The sequence below is a fragment of the Xiphophorus maculatus genome, chromosome 13 (genome assembly GCF_002775205.1).
Source record: "Xiphophorus maculatus strain JP 163 A chromosome 13, X_maculatus-5.0-male, whole genome shotgun sequence".
Classification (NCBI taxonomy): domain Eukaryota; kingdom Metazoa; phylum Chordata; class Actinopteri; order Cyprinodontiformes; family Poeciliidae; genus Xiphophorus; species Xiphophorus maculatus.
Genome location: NC_036455.1, coordinates 26,792,584 through 26,805,760, shown reverse-complemented (window position 1 = coordinate 26,805,760; position 13,177 = coordinate 26,792,584). Strand labels below are relative to the sequence as shown.

General features: G+C 40.1%; 1 long non-coding RNA gene across 1 annotated transcript in view; it reads right to left on the bottom strand.

The window, feature by feature from the left end:
• LOC111610405 overlaps positions 1–13,177 on the bottom strand; it is a 43,458-nt gene that overhangs the window by 2,691 nt on the left and 27,590 nt on the right. The gene's annotated exons all lie outside the window — the stretch shown is intronic.

The window sequence follows — 13,177 nt, the reverse complement described above, 5'->3', positions numbered from 1 at the left end:
CCATGTGAGGCTGCTCTTACAGGAGCCCTGGATGGGTTGTGTAATTGTCTGTTATATAACTAAGTGAATGAGGCAGAGATATGTTTAAGATGGATGGGTGGTACAGAGGAACACTGTGGGGGGGCTAGGAGGGTTCTGTCTAACAGACTAGTTAGAACAGGGAGGTGAAGGTTAGGCAGGTTTTAGTTTGTGTTTTATGGTGTGAGAGGTAGAGAGACAATCACTGTAAATAATATGAAGAAGTGATGCGCAGCAGAGGAATAAGATGTGGAGGCACGGTGTGACAGCATGACTCATCACAGCTGATGGAGGCGTGGCCTGTGTGTGAAGAGCCTGTTTATGAAAAGCTAAACTAGAAGGAATAATGGACTTATTGTCTCCATTAAATTACTTCTGGCAAGTAATTATTTTAAACTGAATAATAACAAAATTCCACATGTAGCTATTTGGAAACATTTCAACCAAAACATCATAGGATCCTTACCAAGTGTAAACAGTCTAATCACAAAGACATAACTAACCCTATCACATTGGGACCCTCTCTCTCTGTATATATACAGATAGAAGATATATATATATCCTTTCATAGATATGTTTTGCTGGTGTCTATCTCCAGCTAACGTTCTGGGCGAGAGGTGGGGTCACCCTGGACAGGTCACCAGTCTGTCGCAGGGCAACACAGAGACAGACAGGACACACAACCATTCACACACACACTGACACCTAGGGAGAATTTGGAGAGACCAATTAACCTAACAGTGAGGCAGACGCTTGTAGACCCAGGTTGAAATGAGATGAACATGATTTAATGGTGAAGTAACACAAGTCCAAAATCCAGCAATCCCAAATACCAGGCAGCACAGCTGAGAGGGAGGCTAAGGCTCATCACTGGTAGCAACTGGCTAAACGAAGGAACAGCAAGACAGACTGGTACCAAACATTCAACAAGGACCCCACAGAGACACAGAGACACAGGTGACATTAAATACACAGGAAGTAATCAGGGAACGAGACACACCAGGGAATAATCAAGGGGAAGACAGGACAACACAAAGACTCAGAAGACACAGAAACTCAAAATAAACACACAGAAAAACACAGATCACAACAGACAGTCATGTTTTTGGACTGGAAGCCGGAGTACCCGGAGAGAACCCACACATGCACAGGGAGAACATGCTAATTCCATGCAGAAAGACCCCGGGCTGAGTTCTTTCGTAGATATGTTTGGGTTGGCTATGAATCACTATTAATAACTGCCAAATGCAATTATTAATAAAGTTTAACAAGTCGTGGTGCCACATATTTATCAGGAATAATATCTAAACAGCTCTCAGTCTCTGTCAGTTATAGTTTTATGAATACCTGCCTGCTGAGGTGTGTTATTAAATAACTGAAGGAGTGAGTTTGTCCCTAGATGTTCCCAAACAGAAACCCTTGTACGTCCACAGAATAAACAGACAACTATTCTGCAGAATATAAGAATTTATGAACAAAAACCTTCCATTAGGAGCTTATATGTATAAAAATTCTGCAATGAGCTCCGATCGTTCTGTTGATGACACACATAGATTTCTCATGATATCAGTGTTTCCATTACAAATGTGCACAAAACTTTGTTGATATTCCACTCATGTCGAAAAAACATAATTTTGCAATTGTGGTGCTTCCATTGAATAAGTACTGCAATTTAAAAAAATCATGTGAATAAGTTTGTTCATTTATTCATAAGTCACTTACAAAACATGCTGCACCATCATCATCATCATCCTCCTACCACTTCCTGTCGTCTTCTTTGTCTTTTCCACCAGTAGCAACATCCGACATGTGATCATGTGACCCGCGTAATGCGAGAAAAGTGTTTTCATTGCACTTTTGCAAAATGCGCCAACTTCGACACGGCCGAAAAAACAATTCATCCCAACGCAAAAAAAACTTTGAATGAAAAATAAGAGTTTATTTACAAATTGCGAATTTATTTTTGTTATTCCATTTTGCGCAATTTTATGGTGAATGGAAACACAGCTAGTGACACCTCAAAAGTGACTTCTGTAGTGACCATGTGGTTGGTCAGGTTATTGTAATGAACCCGGGTACCTGGCAGACATCCCACCAGACTCCCAACAGCTGTTGTTAAGGTCAACTGACAGTAAAATAAGTTAAACTGGTGAAAGTTATTTTCTTCCCTTCTCCATTTTGGTTTGATCTTTTCCTAGCAGGCACCATCGCTTACATGTGGTGTTGTGTGAACTAAGTCCCGAGTCACAGTCGCCTCAGGGATGTTTCATAATTGATCATTCATAGTCATTTTTTTTTCTAAAATCTTCTGTGACTGTAATAAACATTGAGCAGCAGGAGGTCTTTGAAGAGAACTGGTTTGCTTACTGGTACAAAATGGAAGTGTGCTGGAGCAAACTGGAAGATTCATGGAGTGATTTTTGTAACTTAAGTTTTAGTATTTGTATTGTAATTTATGGAACTCCAACGTCTTTATTTCTCTGATGAACACTGAACAGCTCACCGACTGAGTTTTGGCTGATTGTTTAGGAACAGTCTGAGCTGCGATCCTATAAACCATGCAGCACACACCAGCTGAGGAACAGTCAGGAAAACCATTCTACAAATTTGTACAATAAAATAAAGGTTTCTGACTCTAAAGCAAAATAAAGTATTACCCTAATCAGTTTCACATTAGGCGGTAATTCATTCATAAGCAATATCATTAACGTTATTACAATCGTAACTGTAGTCAAAAAGGTCTTTATTGCTATGAGCATATAAAAAAAATAGTTTGTATTTGTCAATCTCACACCTACTGTTTGTAAGTGATCAGGTAGAAACGTAAACACAGGCCACACCAACACACACATTCACATAAAGCCACTGTTACTGTTTGGTTCTTCCTGCTGAGACGGTCTGTACAACCCCCCCCACACACACACACACACCCCACACAGCCCCCCACGCCCCCCCCACCCCCCAGCAGCAGAGGCCATTAACGTCAGCTAAACCTTTCCTTTCTCTGTTGTCGGTGTTCCTCTGTAGTCAAACCTTTTCCTCTCTGCTCCAGTTATCTCAAATGGCAAAACATTAACCACTGACCCTTTCAAGTCACAGAGAAATTGCTCAGCCCTATTTATGTTTCTGCAGAGCAGCAGTCACCAAGCTGATGGACACCACCAAGAAAGAGAAATGTCACGCTGCAGAAATGCATCAACACAACAACAAACGAGTCAGCGCTTGTAATTGGTAAGGAGCACAATTCCAACTGAAGTTATCCACAACTTGACCAGCATGCACAACTAAATATGTTTAAAGAACCAGGATCATGTGAAACTGCCTTTTTTGAGCAGTACGTCATGTTATGATGTTATTCCTTCATCAAAAACTCATGTTTGTGGTTCCATCACAGAGACACAGAACTAGATGTAAGAACCTACATGTAGAGAATTACCAGTACGCTCAGGTCAGTTAATACCACACCGTCAAGATAGCCATTGACAGGATGTCAAGGGTCACCTTATTGTGACTCAACACGACAACGCAGCGTCAGGCCGTAAGGACAGGAAGACTTTTAAGACCATTTCTTCCTCCCCTCAGGGCGCTCTGTCTCCTTCCATCCCTGCTTGTTTCTGTGGTCAGACATAATTGGTTCTTATCCACAGTAAATAAATCCCTTGAATCTGCTGTGCTGAGAGAGGCTGGATTGTTGCAGCACTTGTTGTAATTAGACCCAGGGCACAACTTTGCAAAGAGAAATGCTCAATGCAAACCCATACGGCAATCCTTGTTGCTGACTTCTACAGTTCTAGTAGAGATCAAAAAGTCTCAACCATTGTTTCCCAAAGCCGCCGTCACACTGTTCCCTATGTTTGCTATAATGAAGCAGATTATGGGCCCCAGTTTTGCTTTGTGTTCTGGGATGAAAGGCTGACATGGTACGACTGAAGAGGATGTGCTGCTTTCATCTAAGTGTTGTTTTCATGGGTTTGATGATCAACTGAGCATCGCTTTGCCCCAGGTGGTCAGATTACATGTGAAAGAGTTAAATCAGGAAACTGGACTGCTGTCTCAAAGATTCAACAGAGTGAGGTGAGTCAGTTTCATTAGTGCAGAGTAAAGCATGATATTAAGAGATGTTGTAATTGTGCATAGGAAATTATTATTAACAAAAAAACTAAGTCTTCTCTTTAGACAACTGTCAGCTCCAACTGTGTTAAAGTTATAACTGGTTATGGTGAGAGATTACCGGGTTCCTTTTCTGTCGAACAGTGAACTGGGGGTTTTTAGCTCTCTGATCCAGATGGTTTTATAGGCGTAGCTATGAGGATTTTCAGAAAACTTATGGAGGTAAATCTCCCCTACAGAGCTCGTCTTACTGACAAACAGCTATGTTTGAGCTTGGCTTTGTTAAGCATAGTGTGAGCTCCCCTGTCTCGTCAAGGAAACCCTCTGGGAGGGAACATCTCACAGTGTTGCTGAAACAAACTCTGTGGACTGCTGCTCTGCACTGATGATCTGCTGAGAGAAGGAAAGTTAACTTAATATGCACCAAAAAACCCCCCCAAGTTTTATGAACTTACTGTACATGTAAAATAAAGATGTTTGTATTTGTCACAAGCTGCCATACACAAGGAGAGGACAAAAAGATGAAAAGGAAGCAGAAGAATCACTTTACAGTTTGTGATTAAGACCTTGACAGCTAAAAGAAAAGCTGGAATAGAATAGAATAGAATATTATTTATTGTCCCACAGTGGAGAAATTCAACACTATGTCAACAGCAGACAGTTTTAGTCAAACTAAAACATGTGTCTCTGGGCAGTATTTTGAATGCATCTTTCACCCTCAACATACTGAGACTTTTCAACATGTTTTTTGAGTGTGACATTAGTCTGCATTTCACCATCATATAGAGTCACTATGTGTTCTCCCTACGGAGCCACATCGTCTAATGCACATGCTCAATGCAAGTTTCATGGGGTGTGTATCCTTGAGCTAGTGTTTAAATTCACACAAACACACAAATATATACACATGTACAGTATATATGCATATAGGATATACTGGAGGAACACACCTCATTGCCTTGGTCCTGGTTTTATTCAGAATTCTGCAGAAGGAACCTTCAAATTGTAGATTCTCCAGGGTTGCCGTTGACAAACAGACACTCGTTGCCGTTCCTCTGAGGAGGAGACAGACAACCTTTACAAATTCAGTCCAGAGCTGAAACAACACAGCTTCACCAGCACTGGCCAGTGGCTGCCTGATGCCGGTGTGGAGCAGAGCTAAGAGGATGCCCCACGCTACAAGCTAACATGTGCTAGCTGCACACACATCCACAGCTGCTGCTAACAACTGGCTTAGTTTCCATGGCTGGAGAACAGCAGAGCTGAGAAGAAGATGCTGGGTATAACCTTTCTCCCCATCAGCCTCTAACAGGGGGAAACCCACTCCCTAATAAGCAGCAAAGCAAACCTCGTTTATCAGGATTCTTCTGATGAAGGATGACTCCAGTAAGAGGTTGTGTCTAGGCAGAGATAAATGAGCTTAGAACTGGCAATTTAACTATTGTTTTTATGTGTGTTTTAAGGTGTTTTAAGTGAGCAGACTGAACTTGAAGCATGTAATGATTCAGGCTGTTCAAACGTCCTCCCTATCAGTGGTTTAATCGCTGATAGTCTGTTTAATGGGAGCCTGTCTGCTTTTATGCGCATTTTCCTTCGCTTTCTCGCCACTAAACTATATTAAATAGTCCTAAAAACAAGTCCTACAATGACCTGTTTTCTTAAAAGCTAAACGTTAGCGCCAGGATTCCCAAACATAGCTTTTCCTGCTGGTGCACCTAGACAATCCAAAATGTTATTTACGGTGTTTTGGACTTAAAAGACACAGCAACACTTGTTTCCTTATGTTTGTTAGAATAGAATAGAATATACTTTATTGATCCCCCAGGGAAAATTGCTTATATGCTGACAGCTCCTCTATCCAAACTGTTAAATATTGCTAAATACAATTATAACCATAAACAATATAAAATGTACATATAAAAAATAAGCTGTTTCAGCTGCCATCCCTAAAAGCTACTTATCTCTTTGATTTAGCTTTAATAAAATATCACCGAGTGATTCACATTACAGCACAGACCATAAATGAGTGTGAAAGTAGATCACAAGAAGGAATATCTTTGTTTTCTCTGTTGCACAAGAGCAGCAGCCCAAGGCCCAGATTGTGCTCCTTCACCACCAATGACCATGTTACATAAGTAGAAAGAGCCTAGCATGTAGCACTGTGTTACATGGACTGCTTTCTTTGGAAAACGAGAGAAGAACTGTATGCATGTGTGTGTGAGTATGAGGAGGTCTGGGGTGTGTGTGGGGTTAATGCTCACTGCTTTAAATAGGTCTAATCCCAGCCCCATCCTTGTGAATGCATCCGGCAACTTTCCTGCCGCTGGGTCTGAAACACAGCTCTGCTCGGCAGCCGAGCCGCCCCGGCTCACCGCCCAGAGTGTGTGTGTGTGTGTGTGTGTGTGTTGGTGGACGGCCGGTTCTGGATGTGTGTCCGTCTTCTGGACGTGCTCGACCGTACTAAAGCAGAAGGTGTGAGTGTGAGCCGAATGCTGAGGCAATCTGAGGACAGGAGCTGGGAGTTTAAAAGTGAAGGTAGTGTAACGCACAATGTGTGAGTGTGGGGGCTGAGGGTAAAGAGGAAGGAGAATTTAATGACCGTGGGTTGTGATAAATCTGAAAAATAAAGAAACTGCAGTCAGGATCATGTCCCTGGGCTCAGTGAATGCTGCTCTTGGAAGAAGAAAAAAAACGTTGATAAAAAGTCAAGGTTATTACACAGCCATCTGCTGTTTGTGTGCAAGTCACTTCATATTGCATTGTTTAATCTTCTGCTCTGCAGTAATATTTTCTGCACCACCACCTGTCCAACTCACTGATCAGAAGCCAATGGTTACAGACCAAGCAAACCAAACCTCCACCTCCATTCATCTCTACGCCTGTCGTTCTTTGTGTCCCTCAGAGGTTCCCATATTTTCTTCTCATCATCAGACGATCTTCTGCGTCCTTCCACCTTGAACTCATGATGTATGCTGTGTTTGGTTCTGTGCTTCCATCTGACTGAAACGTTTTTCTCCAGACTTTTGATGCCAGTGTGTAGCTGACTGTGGATGCTGCTTTCGCCAGCAGGATTGTGTTGTTGTTTTTTGATTTTTAGTTTTTATTACTATCTAGACCCATTACAACCACAAACTTCTAAATGTTTCAGTTAAAATTCAGATAAGTGAATATGAAGTAAAAGGAAAATGATATATGTTTTTCAAATATTTTTGCAAATGAAAATCTGTGCCATGCTCAGATTACCATCAAATAAACATGGTATTTGATGGCTTTTACCCCCAAATAATATGAAATGCCAACACAGTTGCAGAACAAGTAGCCAGATCAACGCAAGCCATCGATGCGTTGTGTTGTTGTGGAAGGCTGCAGACAGTATTCAGTTATTTTGGCCGTTTCAAAAAGCAATGAAACATCTGTGTGCTTTGGATGGGAGTACTCATCTTCACTTTCTAGAGTTGGACAAATTATGACATTGTTGTTCTGTTGGCAATATGAGTAAAATTTGTAAAACATGAACAGAGCTGCATTGAACCTCCTTTACTTTGTTACATCTAAATAGTGAAACCACTTTACTAAACAGTCTGTGTTTAATTGAATCTGCTGTTCTGTCCCTGGTTTGTCACAGAACATTAGTTTGTTTTCACACCTGATCGTCTGATACACTCTGTTGGATTGGGAATCAAATTTGTAACATTTGTTTCATTTTCAGCTGCTGTAGTTCTCTTTCATCTCTTTCATCTCGCAGTGTAACAAATGAGCCAAACCCTTTGGGCGACTTGTTCACCTCCACCACATGGGGCGCTGCACCAAGAACCACCGAAGGAAATGACATGAAAACCTGTGAAGAAGACAGAAGAGGAGTTTTCCACTGACCATACAATTGCACAGTTTGACATTTGGAAAATAAATTCACTTAATGGAAACATCGCAATTTTGAAAAAGAAACAACAACTCTATTTTTGTTTAGGCACTAGGAGGAAGGTTTTTATTATTTTTTGGCCGTATTGAAATTGGTTTATTTCACAAAACTGTAATGGAAACACTTTTTTGCAGCACACGAGTCACATGATCAAAAACCGGATGTTACTACTGGTGAAAATGATGAAGAAGACAACAGGAAGTAGTTGGAGGATGGTGGCGCAGCTTGTTTAATAATGACTATTTGGGTGAACATACTTATTTACATATGATTTTAATTGCATTCTTCTACAATGGAAACACCTCCATTGCTATGTTGTGTTTTTCCAACATTAGTGGAGTATAGACAAAGTTTTGTGCTCATTTGTAATGGGAATGCAGCTACCAGCACAAACTTTCTTCTTCATGGAATGTCAACAAAAATGGAGTGGAGTCAGATTTTAGCAGTTGGATGATTTCTCTCTTGTTTCTGGCTGTTTCTCCCTCTAGATATACAGGTTTGTTTTGGTTGTATTTACCCAGAATGCCCTGTGCTATAGTACGCTTTCTGCTTTTGGAGCGGTCTTATGTGTGTCATGGTTCTAGGGTGTTTAGCATGTCTGTTTCTTTTTCTCTAATAAACAGCAGCTCAACTTGTGCAGGGCAGAGCATAGCAGGCTACACCTGGCAGTAGAGTACAACAAGTCTGTACGATATAAAGAGATTCCTGACAGGCAGTCAGTACCTGGAAATACTCAGACAAAGAACCATTAGGTGACATAAGGGAACACAAGACAACACAATATGCTTTACAGGACATCAAACAATAAGCAGAACAAAAACAAGGCACAAACATAAAATCATTGCATCAAAGAAAAACATGTTAAAATACAGCTAAATGTTTCAAACGGCTCATTGGTCAAATTCTTTGATCATCCCTGAAATAAAGGCTGTAGTCAAGGAAAAGAAAGTCTTTAGATCAGGAAACAGGGAGCAGAAAGAACGACAGGGGGAAATTATTGAAAGAAAAACATCTACAGGAAGAAGATGGAGGACCAGCAGCAACAGAATGACAGCAATGGAGCTTCAGGCCACAAACCAAACCGCCAGGCTGCTGAAAACTCAGGGTGGATGTCCTGAACCCAACCCTCCCCCAGCTCCACACTTTCATAGCTGAATAATTACCCTGACAAAGTTTTTAAGTCAACACATTGTGACACGACTTAAATCAGGAAAACAGATCTATTAGTAACAATATCAGTAATATCTGATTCTTATCTCACTCCACCCTCTTAGCCCAATCTTCCAATCATGCTGCAGGCCACTAAAGAAATCTTTTGTTTTGGATCTTTCAGATCCAATAAAGAAGCAGATGTTGTTCTGTACTCTGTTTTTCTCTCTGCCCCCCCCCCCCGCACCCTGCCCCTCCCCTCACCTGACAGGCAGATGGTGAATGATTCAGGGACCAGTTGCACGTTACATGCTGGATGAGACATGCTGGATGTTTAGGTGTTCAGACAATGTGCTTATTAGAATTTTTGTGTGTGACCTTGGGAGACATTTGGTAATCACTCTGATATTCAGGCCCTTTGTGAGAGAATATAAGAGAGGTTGGTGCCAGGGTTATAATAGTTTTGAGGTTTTACTAATGTAGTTTAGTTTTATTTCGTTGTGATGTCTTGTCTAATTCAGTAATTCAGTGGTTTGCTAGTTTGTATTAGTTAACATTTGTTAAATACATTTAGTTGGTTTTAGAACTTTTAAGACTTTAAAACAGTAGTAGTTTTTGGGTGCAGAATTACAAAATCTCAAAGTATTGTATTGTGATTATATATACATCAATTGGGTTATGAATTTTATTATTGTTGAACAACTTACTGGTGTTACATACCAACAGTTTTATCGCCATTTTGCAGACCAGCTTCGGCGCTGCCAGGAGTAACATGATTTGCTTGCATTAAACTGCTGGAGTGTAAAAAAATGACATCAATTTCACATCAGTTTGGTAATAAATAGATTCATGAACACAAAAACAAAGGCTATTATATCAGTAATTTCAGTATGTTTTAGTTAATTTTATAAACGCGCAATATAGTTCTGTTTTCTCGATTTCAGTTTTCATTATTTAATTGGTTTTTTTTCATTATAATAACCTTTTGCAGGGGGGATAGACTGACTGTTTTGTGGAGGACATGCATGACCAAGCATGACTTGACAGTTTAGTCCCAAAACTGTTTACTTGAAATCAAAACAGAAACAGATTATCTACTTTTTCTTGTTTGGCCTTATCATGAAAACATTATCTGATCCTTTTCTTACACTTTCAATTCACTTAAAAAAACAAAAAAGCAAATTATACACACACACACATACACCCCCCCCCCCCCATATATATATATATATATATATATATATATATATATATATATATATATATATATATATACAATATATATAAACCTAATTTTTTTCAGACTCTTGGATCAAAATATGCCCAACTGGCCTTCAGTTTGATGGTTTGTACCAATTAAATGCAGCATCTCACTTCTGCTAAAGCACAGTGTTGGGGGAAGCAGTTTAACTGGTGGCAGTCCATGTTCACATCCAATCCGGTTAATCTAATAGCAGCATAAAGTAAAGCTGAGGGATTTTCAGAGCTGCTGTGTTCAACATGGAACAGCAATAAAGCTGAGAAATCAGGTCACAGTCAGTGGCTCTCCTATTGCTGTTCAGCTACCCAATGCGACTTCAACAGAAATATGACTTTGCCCCTAATGCATCTGTTAAGACATTTAACTGAAAATATGTTCTTACAGAGTTCTGAAAATACAAATCTGGATCTGTCTGGCATGGAGGAGATCATCCTGTGGTTCTGATGAGGTTCTGGAAGCTCGGGTTCCTCTGACAGCTGCCTTGAGGTCATCTGCCTTGGTGGGTCTGATGTCTCTCCTCTTCTTCTTGGCAACAACCAATACATGCTCTATGGGGTTACAAGGTCAGGGGAGTCTACTGGTCACTCAGGAACAGGAACTCCATGGTCACTGAGCCAGATGTTGGTACCTTTGTCAGTCTGGGTCGGTACCAAGTTCTGCTGGGGTATCAAAACAGCATCGGCATCCAGCTTGTTGACAGAGGAAAGCAGGAAGAGCTCTAGAACTTCCTGGTAGACTGGACTTCAGAAAACCCAGTGGACCAGAACCAGCAGATGACAGGTGGAAAAAGTACAAAAATGTATTTCAGTAAAAGCACATTCACTTTGTTAAAGTCTTATTTCCCAGTTCCCAAGTTGAAATGAAAATTTTTTTATGTAATAAAATAGTTTTAATTTTATTTTAGGTTTATAACATTTTACTGTAAGTAAAAGTTAGTTACTTTTTCAAGAGCAGAAGAAAGTTCTGCTCTTGGATTCCACAAAGGAAAATGAGGAGATATGTGTCTCAAACTGTTTTCAGTTAAAGGAGCACCTTCATCAATAAAAATGCAACCCAAAATGAAACATGTTAGCATATGACATAATGGATATTTGGAAGGAATATGTAGAATTTTAATGAGACATAAGTGTCTGATATCTTCTGCTGTCTTTATGGTTCTCTACAGCTGGTTTTCCCAGCATCCTTCACTCCATCTAGAAGCTTCTCTGTGGGTTTCCTCTTAACTTGCCACTTTGGTGGAAGAGGAAACGACCTGTCCAACATGGCCGCTGTTCCTCCCATCTAGTAGTTTTAAGTAACTGACTCCAAACTTGTACAACTTATACAATTACAAATTGGATAATTTACATTCAACTGAACAAACTGCATATAATTTATAATACAAATTACAAGTACCAGATAAAACTGATGTTTATATTTGTTGTTAAAATGTCTTTGGTAACACTTTATTTGAAGGGGCCGGGGGAATAAAACTGTCATAAACATAATATAAGACCTATTATAAACATGAAGGAGTTCTCATGCTTATGATTGCTGCCATGAAGTGTCATTTGGTAAATAATGACACTTCTAATACAAAGTTGACACTTTTAATGGATTTTTAATGTAACTTCTAGTGCAACTGTCTGACTGTTATAAGTCACAGTGAGAACAAATGTATATTTAAAATCAAAGTCTTGGTGAAAACGTGTTCATACATGAACTCTTTGGTGCAAACAAAAGTGGTGTGAAATGGAACTAATGCGTATTCCTGTTTGTCTGTGGAGATGGGACTGCACATGAAAACGAGCCATTCAGACAACTTTATTACCCTGCGAAAAAAACTCAGAAATAGTCAAAACAGTTTGGATGTATTTTTATTTCTTTCCTTCCTTCTTACAGAACGTTTTTATCATATTTTTGTATAGAGTAGGGATGGAAAGCCCAGGTTCGGCCTGTCTTGCCTCTGGCATTTTGCACATAAGTTTGCAGCGTGTTTTAATCCAAAAGAAAAGGTTATAAAACTTAATATGTCTCACAAACAAGAAAGCCCTACACAAACCATAGATTGTAATGTAAAATCTATTGCGAAGTAACAAAAAAGAAAAAAAATTCCCCCACATCCCTCACGGGGCTCTGTACATTTTTTTCCATTATGCTATGCTATTTGTCATCATTATTTTTTGCCTGAACATAAAATGTCCAGTGAAGTGATATCTCCGAGCATCAGCCACTAAACAGGCCTTGGGAATTTCATTTTGGTTCCACTAACATGACAGAGACATATGTGTGCGCTCCTGTTTCCTTCTGATTTCTACCTTTATTTCTCCTCTCATTTGTCTTCCCTCTCCAGTTCAGCTTCCCAAGGCAGCGTGTAGCCAGGTTCATTGTTTCGTTGCATCAACTATTTCCTTCTTTGCGGCCTGTGGACACATGAGCCCGGCTCCATCTGGCACACACACAGAAACAGAAGCTGACAGCCAATGGAGAGAGAAAACGAGAGGAGAGGGATGACTTCAGGCTGTGTTTCCAATCTAATCGTCTGTTTGTCTGACAGGATCTCTGTTCTTAAAGGCCTTGACTTCAGATTCAATAAGCAGATCTCTGGCTGGGATCGCTGGTTTTCTCCGTCTCTTCCAGATCTTCCTCTCAGTCTGTTTCATTCTGTGGTCCTGGGTAACAGTGACACATGATGAACAGCTAAAGGTAACGAATGTTCTTCATGGTGATTGAAACATGTA